Below are 10,991 nucleotides of genomic sequence, written 5' to 3' on the forward strand. Positions count from 1 at the left end.
GACTTACAGGGATAAAATTACATATTTTGTATACTGCTGAACACAGATGGAAGACTTTGCTCAAGGGAACAGCAGCAGTGCGATGTGAAGCACCACTCTAAACATTAAAGCACATCACCCCCCCACCATATTTATTTTAAGAGAGCTAGATATGTTAAAAATATTGATTATCTTAAATCCTTAAACTTTGAAGAAACTCAAGACACTGCACGGCTGATAAATTGAGCAGCCACTGATGTGAAGCCACCTCTAGGGTGGAATGAGACAGCTATTTAGTGTCTGAACAAGACACATCACTTTTCTTTTATTGTTTTCAAACTGAACAGAGAAAGATAAGGCATAGCAGAAGCCATCTGGAAAAAACATAAGTAATAGACAGGACCTCATTCCAGGCCACATTAAGATTAAATGTCAACCACTGACATATTAACGAAGTATACTTTGGGGTTTTTTTACTCTTCCATTTTTGTGCTTCTCATTAAATTAGCAAAAAATATCAATTATTTGCTTTTGTGCCCAGCACTACATCACTATTTTGCAATAGAGCGCTTTACAGATTTGTATAGATGTTAACAATATAGCAATGTGGGCCCTGAGAAGAGAAAAAAAAAACTTTGGGGGACATTAATCACAAGAGATGATGAGCAGTTACTGCCCAGTTCAAGCTGTCATCAGAGTTAATCGAGTGAGATTTCTGAGGTTTCCTGGTTTCCTGGGCCATCCTGGGTCTCTCTTCCCAATGTGTGATGTCATAGGCTGTCAGGATGAGCCTGCTCAGCACAGCATCCAAGTTCTGCGATCCAGGCAGTGGAAAATACAAAGATGAAAAAGTGTGACAGTAACTGGTATGAAAATCAAGGTTTAATGTGAATAAAATTACACCTTCTGAATGTCAGTAACCCTTTTAAATGATAGCTGATATAGAATTATAGAGACGGAAAATGAAAAACTAAGGAGAAATAGGTCTTGAGCCTTGATTTAAAAGCTGAGACCAAAGGGGCATCTCTGAGGTGTTTTGGGAAGTAATTCAACAGTGTAGTGTAGTTAAAGACTCTTCCCAATGGTTGTTTCATGGGATTACTGCCTAAACACTGTCCTTGGAACAGAATACTCTGTTTAGTATGCAGGTTGTTAGCAGTTCACTTAAATATGGAGGAGCAAGATGTTCTAGTGCTCTGTATTTGAGTGCAAGGTCAGAAGGATTACTTTAAAGTCCATCCTATAATGAATGTAAGGATGCTAAAAGCAGAGTTCTGTGCTTGTGTTGTTGATCAGTTTTCCTGTGTTCTGTTACTTTATGCATTTCTTTCAAACATCCAGTCGAAAATAAAAAACAGAATCTTTTCCACTAGGGATGTGATCCACAAACAAAATGTTCAAAGCACAAGAAACAAACAGTGAACAGTATTTTAGGGCAAATTAGATATTATGGTAATGTAATGTTATCCCACTTAGAAACAGTGTCATTCATTTTGATCCACAGAATATGAGAAGAGGGAGCACAATCTGACTCGAGGAATGGAATAGTCTGATTTATTTTGAAAAGACTTAACACGATCAATGGAACCAAATCCATGGTATCTTTGGAGAAATACTATCAAAATAAGCCCAAGAAGGCAACAGAACATACCAAAAATTAATCGCAGCTAACAATAGCAGGCAGGACGATGCTACAGGATCAGCACTCCTACCCTTTGTATGACTCCAAATGCTATACATAATAAAAGAGTCTCTGTACCTAAACAAGGACATTTTATTTCAAGCAGTGGAACCATTTTCTCTGTGCATTAAGCCTTAGGAAGGAGGAGGCATGAACACCATTTGGCTGAGGCTGGTGGGACTTCGTCAGCAGTGCCCGAGTGTGTTGAGGGGGGCAGCTGTGTAAACTGCTGAAGTGAGTGATTATGCATATCAATTATTTAAGAAGTCCAATAAAACTAATTCCCACCGAGCACAGTTCCAGCGCTAATCTGTCTGGTACTGCTGAGCTGTAAACATCTAGAAACACACTCTAGCCAAGCTGATGAGAGGCCATTAAAAGCGATTCAGCACTGGTGGAGTGAGCGCGTATATAAGAGAGCGAAGACGATGTGTGTGTGTGTGTGTGTGTGTGTGTGTGTGTGTGTGTGTGCATTTCTGGTTGCCGATTTCAACGCTGTAATAGCTTCAAGAGAATCATTTAATAGACATGGACCAGTAGCGCAGCACTCTAAAGCCTGTTGTTTTAAGTGAAGAATATATATGGGACAAGTCATGAAGTTGAAGCTGATACTTGGCTTCCTTCACAAAAAACAGCCGAATGAGAACGTTGGATCAATAAGCTACTAACTAATGAAACACTCCACATAGGCCGAAGGGCCTCCCTTTTGTTTGTGACCTTTATTTTGTTGTTATGGGCAATACAGGGTTAGTCAAAATGCTGTCGACAACTTTGACAGTTTATTATAAATCACCTGGGTTACTGTGACAAAAAAGGTTTCGAACGAAAGCATGAATATCAAAGTTTCCTTCACCATCTGTGGAGGAGAAAACAAAACTTTGGTAAAATAACTGGCATTTATACTTGTCGACAAGATGTTGACCAACCCTTTATTTACGGACAATGTGGTTTTATGTGCATATTCTTATGTACTGAATCATTGCTGCGCTCCTGTTAACAATCACATCAAGTTTTCATTCTCATGAGCTTTAATTATGTAATTACATAATATGTAATTAAAAATCATGTATATATATAATTATGTAATATGAAAGTCTTTGAAACAGCTCTTGGGTTGTTAGAATGACCTTAGTATTGCCTAAGACCTCCTAATCTTATCAGTGAGTGATTATTAAGGAAATAGGCTTTGGACCACATTGAAAAGAGTTCAGCATACAGGCCCCCACAATACCAGTTTTTCCTTCTGTGTTGCTCTCTTTGAGTAGGAACGTATGATTGACTCGAGTGCTGCAGAAATGCAAACGTTGCTCCGATTTGTGTACAGCGCTCTGATCCGTGCACCAGAAGAACAGAACAAGATAATAGCGTGTACGACAACATGCCACTGTGCGCTTTCTCGTGTGTGCAGATTTGATTACTCACTTAGTGTTCCAGCAGGACTGGTCTTCGTGCAGCTTGCTTTGCGTGACTGCAGGGGCTTCATGCTCACCTCTGCAAGGCTCAGGTACAGGTATCCCCAGTGCGATGAGCCTTCCCACGGGACAGCTCCCACCTTCGTGAGCCACAGCTGTCACACGAAGCTCATGCGCAGCTCTCGTCTTGACTGAAGTAGTTAGGAAGCCCCTAAGATCGCCGTAGAGGTCTGGATAAAGCCAGAAGGACCAGCAGAAGCTCCACGGGGCACAGGCAGGTCCTGTGACATTTTTTAGAAAAACAAAATCCTAAATTGGAAAGTCTGAGGATCACACTTTCATTTTCATTTTCAGATTTGCACTACTACTCCTCAAAAACCCACCATCCAATTCTGGAAAAAGCAAAATAATAGTTTTGGAACTTTTAAATTTAGTTTCTTCTAATGCCGTGATTGAATCGGATTTCTTTTGATGCCGGTGCATTATTTCAAAGCAGCCAATTGCATTAAAAAACAAAACACAGTAGTAACAGGCTATGGATACGATTATTTGTATCAATATGAATATTGAGCACCGTACGAATCAGTATTCTTTCAACTCCTACAAATTCCAGTACATGAATTATGGAAGTGTATAAAACAATATATGAGATGTGCTTTTCATGTTGGCTTTCTACAAAGTACTACTAGATTGAAATACTACATCGTTCTGGAGAAGATTGCAAAGAATGTTTCAAAATGTGGTGAAAAGACGGACTAGGTATTGAGAAGAGACGGAAACGAATGACGGGCAAAAGACTGAAGCTGGCCAAGCCCCCAGATCTTCTTCAAAGCAGACAACCATATGTGGGATGACAAGATGACATTGCCGGTGGAGTGAGTGAGCGTGCCGCACCGCAGACGGGCTGAGACATCCCTCATTGTGACAGGTGATGGAAGAGATTAGACTCACTGTAGCGAGAGCTGTCATCTTTAAATGCTACTCACCGCCTCTCTACCTGCCCCCGGCGAGAGGGGGGGACCCGCGCTGACCCCACACTGCCAGGGGTCCCTCTCGCTCTGTGCCCGCCATGCAAATGCCACAACTGTAAGGCGAGAGGAGGACCGGAGAAGGCTCTGTCACTGGAACATGGCAGAGCAGAGCTAAGACCTTAACGGACTAGAAACACAGCCAAGATGGATCATGTTTGGTCAGCAGGTGGTGACATTCACTGCATGAAAGTAAACCTGATTCGAAGGGTCAACACGCCTTACAAAATATCAAATATTAAATCAAGGAGCATAAAGTCATTGTGTAAGAACAGGCAGCTCTAATCATTAAAATATTTGCTTTTCGTTGCAGATTTTCCTCTCCACTGTCTTATCTCTTTTCACCACACTTTCATTTGACTATCTGAAGTGTGGGTTTTTCAGCCATTTTACTTTCATTCTCTTCAGACTCCTGTGAAACATATCCCCTGGGAGGCCTGAGAACAGGAGTCAACACTCTGAGCCTGAGTTCCGATTAAGCTAGAGGCTCTTCATCGGGCCACCAAACACTAAACGTCCTGCTGTACACGAACACAGAACCAAAACTACAATTTCGCCCAACATTTAGTCTCTATATGGTTTTGCTGTCATTTGAAACTGAACTGTATGGGGAAGAATTTAGTGAAACATGAAGTACGATTAGGCAAGTCTCTGCTACTAACCATAGGCATATCCTTTTCTGACAAGGCCTTCAGCTGGCTGCATCTTCCGGGAAAACTCCTCTGGAGACTTTTTTTGTCTTGAGTTTTTGGAGTTTGATGCTGTCGCCCCCCCTCAGACTTTCACAGTCAGCAAATGACCTTCCCTCTAGACGCATGGTCTTACAGACTGATGGAAGGTCACTGGTAGTTCCCTGCTTTCTCATAAAGAAAACATGGGACAACAACCTGGACTTCAATACCTGCCTGAAACTGTCTCTGGCTACTGTAGATTCTTTGAAAGAGTATTTGGGGTAAAACAATAACAGCAGAGTGCTTTGAAATGGCCTCAATTTACCCTGTATAGAGTAACTTGTGGGCTTGTGCTTCAGGGGTCAACTACCGACACATACAATTGAAGCAATTACAACCAACTGGGAAATTCTGCGTTTTAGAAGATAACGTTATTTTTAATTAACTGCATCTAGTTTTAATTAACAACACGTCTTTGATTTTCATGTCAGGAAGGTGTGTAAAGTATTGATTGTGCCCAATTGCCTTTAACACAGTTGCGCATATTAAAGTCTTTGTCTGAAATAGGCAATTTGAGATAAGTTATCAAGCAGGATACAAACAGGAACAGAGCAGGATAAACGGTGTGAGTTAGAGTCAAGTGCAAAATGATTTTATTCCTCCATTTTAACTGCTGTGACTAATAATAATAGAACATACCGAAAATTGCAAATGACAAGTACTGCTACAAAAATATTCACCCTGGCAAAAAGGCTATTGCACTCCAGTAAAAATGTAAAAAAAAGCTCTCTCACTTATCAATGACTAAAAAGAAAAAAGAGAAAATCATTACGAAAGCATAAATAAATGCACAAATGACAGAAATTTCCACTATGAAAAGGAAAAGGCAGTTTAGCAATGCAGTGAGCAGAGTCTGAGCAGGTTTGAAATGGTAAGCCCTTAAAATGATCTTATCTCCTGCTCTGCAAGTCCTTATGACACACACTATTGCCTAATGCAATTAAGCACAGAAATATACTGACTAATACTGACTAACATACCTTGGGGCTCAAAGAAGGCTCCACAGCCGAAACATTGTGTTACATTTCTTCTCTTTTCAGCCTGGAATTAACCTTTACTTGTTCCTTTGCAGCCTACGCATGCTGACGCAGCTCCCTACTTGTATTAAAATTGTACTTGTAATTAAAATTACATGTATTTCCATTCACCAAAAACGCATATGATACTACTATCTTGGAAACATATTTTAAACACCATTTACTTGAATATTTAAACTAAATTGAGCCATGCATAATAATAAACTTTTACTGACATGCAGAACAGCATTACTCCGTTTAAATAGAAGCTGCAGTCTTTACATGTTACTATAGTGCTCTCTGCTGTTCAATACCCACTTTACACAGCACGGCAGGGTTTAAAATGTGCTGCCATTCATGGTGTGCTTAAAGAAGACCTCAGATTCCACATACAGTATGTTATATCTCTCCTTAAATGTTCTAAATCTTATAACAGTCTAAATCCACACACTTGAGAAAAGCATACCTGGCTTTAAATTATTCACAATTTAACAACTTAAGGTATATTTTGTTCTTAATTGCAGGATGTAAGATATTAAACAGCACTTGTATTTTAAATTGTTTTCTTTAGATGCTTTAAGATCATTTTAAAGGGTGGAGTGGTGCTTAGCTCGGGTATACCTATGCTAGTTGTATACAGGATATCACATAACTGGAAGCCTGCAAGTTGCATTTTTGGTTTCTTCACACTATGTTTAAGCAGAGAAGTAATAGGAAAGTTGCACTAGAAACTCTCGAGAAAATTGCTTTGTTGTGACTCATCTCAGAATTGCTCTTACAACCTTCTCTGAGCCCAGGCAGGGATGCTAGAACGCTAGAGCAATCTCTGACCTGGATCCAATAACTGAGCAAAATGTGTGCTGCTGACAAGGTTCGCAGAGTTAAACAACAGTCTGAACAGGAACTGAAAGTAGGTGATCAGTTCCTCATCTTCTTGTCTGGGTTTGAGTGGCAGCCTCTAACAGGATCCATTAAAGAAAAGAACTATAATGAATCAAAAGAGCAGGTGCATAAGGAATTAGACAAGCCAAGAATGAGAGGGCAAAGAATATTGTGATATGATATTGTGAAATGATCAAAGGTTTTACGATTTTACAACAGCAGAAGAAAAGTAAAGGACAGAGTTAATACTAATATACGAATTTGAAAACTCTAGATGAGAGATCCCCACTTCTGCTTTTCTTTCCTATTGGGTAAACTGGTCCATAATTAAACTCTTAATTAACCTTTTAATTAAATTAATTTCAGATCTTTGTTTTCAGTTCATAAACCCGTTAGAGCTTGCCTTATACTGTAACTAGTCTTTCTCATGTGTAACTTAAGATCTGCAGTTTCTGAGCAGATAAAAAAAAAACATGCAAAGGTCCCAATCAATCAACTTATTAGTTCAATTAAGAATTCAATTAGGCAAAGAGCTCAGCTGGGCCAGGAGCCAGCAGGAATAAAGAGTTTCAGAACCAGGATTGGGAAACCCTGTTCCAGTCAATGAAAGTCTAATTATTTTGGTTATGGAAACAATAGATGTTCCCCACAGGACATCAACAAAAGTCTTCCAGGAAACTCAAGACAGAAGTAATACCCATTGACAGAAAAATTGCTACTGAAGTGCTCCATAAATATAGTTACAAAATTAAACCTTAGCAAAGTTTCTAGACAAAGTTATGGAAACAATCATTAGAACCAAATATGAGAATCATCTGTGTGGTAACAATATTCTAGGTAATAGTAAACATAGACTTTGAAAAGATAAGTCTTGTTTAATTAATCTTTCAGTTTTTTAACAATAAACAAAAGTATTGGATACAAACAGATTATGTATGTTATATTTCAAATTTCACAAGGCATTAAATAGAGTTTCTCATAATAATTCTAAAATTATTATTAATCACTGTAGGTGATAGTTGATCGAGTTAATGTTTGTACTTGCAATAAGAACTTGTAAATCGATAGAAAATGAGTACAGAAAAGGAGTGGGGAGATACACACTGTAATTACTGGTGTACCACAGGAATCAGTATTAGGACACGTGTTCTTCATAATTTGTATCAGTGATCCAGATTCTAGTTTAGTTAGTAAATGAATAACATTTCCAAGCTGCAGCTGCAATTCAAAAGGACACAGGGCAAACACATGGCAGATGATTGTTAATACTGACAAGGGCAGAGTATTGCATGCAGGTAAAGGGTATAATTCTGAATATAAGATGGAGAACATGTAAAGATTCATTACATGCTGAAAGGCAAAGGAGATGCTTTGGTCTTGAACAGAGAAGACTATGAGGGAAGACGATTGAAATATTTAGAGTCCCCAAATGGATTTCAGGTTCAACAGTAAAATACAAACCAATTGAAGAGAGAGGAAAATCTGGTGCAGACAACGTAGGCATAAGAACAAAAACACAGATAATGGCAATTAATAAATGAATTCAAATACTGAAAAGTGAACATTAAAATAAAAACGTGAACTACAATGACTGAAGTGGCATGCATGGAAGTTTTTAGAGGAAGTGTTAGGGGATTTATTTGGATACCATTACTTCACACAGAACAATGCATCACGTGTGGAGTAACCAGTTCTGCAGTAGAAATAAATGATCTAAATAACTGAATCTAAATACATTTACAGTAGATTCAATAAATATTGTTTGTATTTCCATTTCCATGTCCTGTCGGTGGGATAGGACGTATCTTATTTAAACTCATTTGGATCTCGGCTTGTAGTCTGTCAGCAACAGCCAGCTCGAATTGATCTCTATGCTGAAGCTGTGCACAGATATCTTATCCATCTTATCCTTAATCCTAAATCTAAAGCGATGGTATCGCCTGACCAACACCAGCTAGGCCATATCCGAAATGTATAAATCCAAGAAACAACAAAAGGACAAGATCCCAGTTCACACAGCAGGCAATCTGTTCGGCCCTTTTCAAGTGGCAATTAAAGAGTGCCTGATTTCCTGTGTTTGCCTTGTTTCCCTGGTGTTTTAATTATAGAAAGAGGGCTCAGGTAATGAGAACCGGCACAGAGCCCTGCTGATTTTCATATTGGCGCCACAGGAAGATATGACACATGCAGAAAGAAGGACGGAGGAGAACAGAAGCCAAACCAGCCGACTGCTCCTTAACTCCCAGCACCCCTCTTACCTGAGCAGACTCAAATGTCAATTTTTCACTATTATTATTTTGAACGCTGGGCTGTTTGCAACCTCAGACACAGTCAAATTGAAGACGGTGTTAAAAGCCCTGGTTAAAGCTAGCATTTGATTTGAAATTGATGGCAGATGGTTTGTAATAAAGAACATTAAGCTTCTTTATTTAAAGGTCCTGGAACATCCCTACATAAATTCATTTTAGGTACAAGCTGCTATCACTGAATAAAAAAAACACAGTGCTTTTGTTAATCCCTTAAATTATGGTGCAGGTTTCAGCTTAAAGCTGGGGTGTTTCTTGTAGCCTGGAGCTCAGAGCCATAGGTCACACATTAAAAATTAAATTTTATTTTCACATTATTTTAGGAGTGTAGATATACTCAATAATGCAACAACACTGAAGTAAAAAGTAATCAATATTAATACAGATGTTACTGATCTGAAATGTTCTGCAATGTTAATCACCAGCACACTGATACCCTTATAAGGTCCAGTTTTGCTGTGACCTTTTAAGCTGTACTGCAACCACCATATAAATGAACATGGAGACAAAAATCAAGCAGACAACATAGAGTTACAGTATAATTCAGTATCCCAGTATTTACCTATATACTGTATGTTAATAATTGTCATGCATGTATTTGTCTCAGGTATTCTTTAGTAAACTGATTCTGAGTGTCCCAGGTCATGATCATCATTCTTCTCAATAGACCAGAGACTTGTCTTCAGCAGACTCACTGCCCACAGGTTCCCAGATGAATGCATTTCTGCCAGTCTTTGCAACAAAGGTCACAACATAGACCCTTCAAGCAGTGTGTGGATTAGACACAGTTAATGTGAGTGAGAGGACGAACGCATAATCGGGTTTTAAACCATTCGTTTCTGCTTTGGACGATAGTGGGCAGCAAATCACTTCCACTCTGCCAGTGCTGAAAAAGAATTGCCCCCCCCCCAATCTAGCCTCACAGCCCTGGCCTGCTGCCTGCTTGGCTATACTCAGGAATGTCTGAGCTGGGGTTGCGGGGGAGGTTTAACAACCTGGGCAGCTGCTGCCTCTGAGAATCCAGCTCATCAGCAGGGCAGACAGGTGATGACCATTCATTCCTCTGCCTCTGTCAAGGGATTTGTTCAGAATTCCACACCACACCCACTGCACAGTGATCACTTACACCCCAGGAAATGGAAGAGTTGAATTTCTCACAGACCCGAACACAGACAACACAATCTGACTCTTTTATATTTAATGTTTGGCGAATTCTGGCCTCCTCAACTACCCATTACACACCATAAAGACATAATAGCTAGCCAAGTTTTGGGATACAGGTACCCATGCCACATTACCTGCCACAAAATTCAACTGATGTACAATGGGCTGCCATATCTGTTCATTCCTTCTTATTTGGCATGAGGTGAGTATACACTATGGATCATATATTCTCCTCCTTCCCTCCCTTTCAGATATCAGGCTTCATAAGTAACCTCCATGTGTCACCGAACCTACTGTATTTCTTACCCTCGACAGTAATTGTTGATGTACAGTAGCAGGTTAATTCCTTAGACATTCAAGTTCGAATCCGGAAGTGAAAGAGAATGACGGGCCAAAGATTGACTGGCACAACATATTAGCTCCCTTCACACCTACTAAGAGCAAATAAATAATGATAAAGGACTTCAATTCAGAGTTAGACATTTTTAAATATGCCTAAAACAATAACAAATGTTTATACAAAGCAGAAAGACCACAAAGGTTTGTATTGGAGGGGTAGCTCAGCTAAATACACTCAACAGAATTGGTTTTCGTCCTCTTGGCCCAGGTTTTAAAGCCAGGAGAGAATTCGGCGTAGTTTCGCCGACGTGACAATCAGCCTGGAAAGTGTTAAATGCCGCCAGCCCCCTACTGCCCTGCGGGCACTGCTGCTATCTGACCTTCAGCGGGTTGGCTGGCTCTTTGCTGGGACCAGCTGCTCTTCCTCCGTCCCCCTCTCTGTCTCTCCCTGCT

At 39.8% G+C, this 10,991-nt stretch overlaps 1 long non-coding RNA gene across 2 annotated transcripts in view; it reads right to left on the reverse strand.

Moving 5' to 3' along the window:
• Positions 1–10,991, reverse strand: part of LOC138224364 (uncharacterized) — a 28,147-nt gene that overhangs the window by 1,859 nt on the left and 15,297 nt on the right. Inside the window, exons 2-3 of one of the 2 annotated variants that reach the window (XR_011182835.1) lie at positions 3,083–3,353; positions 205–793 (exon numbers count right to left, since the gene is read on the reverse strand). This is a non-coding gene — a long non-coding RNA (uncharacterized lncRNA). Of the gene's footprint in view, positions 1–204; positions 794–3,082; positions 3,354–10,991 lie in introns of those variants that run through there. The other variant, XR_011182836.1, reaches the window with a different exon arrangement.

This window comes from Lepisosteus oculatus, chromosome 20, assembly GCF_040954835.1.
Source record: "Lepisosteus oculatus isolate fLepOcu1 chromosome 20, fLepOcu1.hap2, whole genome shotgun sequence".
In the NCBI taxonomy this organism is placed as follows: Eukaryota; Metazoa; Chordata; class Actinopteri; order Semionotiformes; family Lepisosteidae; genus Lepisosteus; species Lepisosteus oculatus.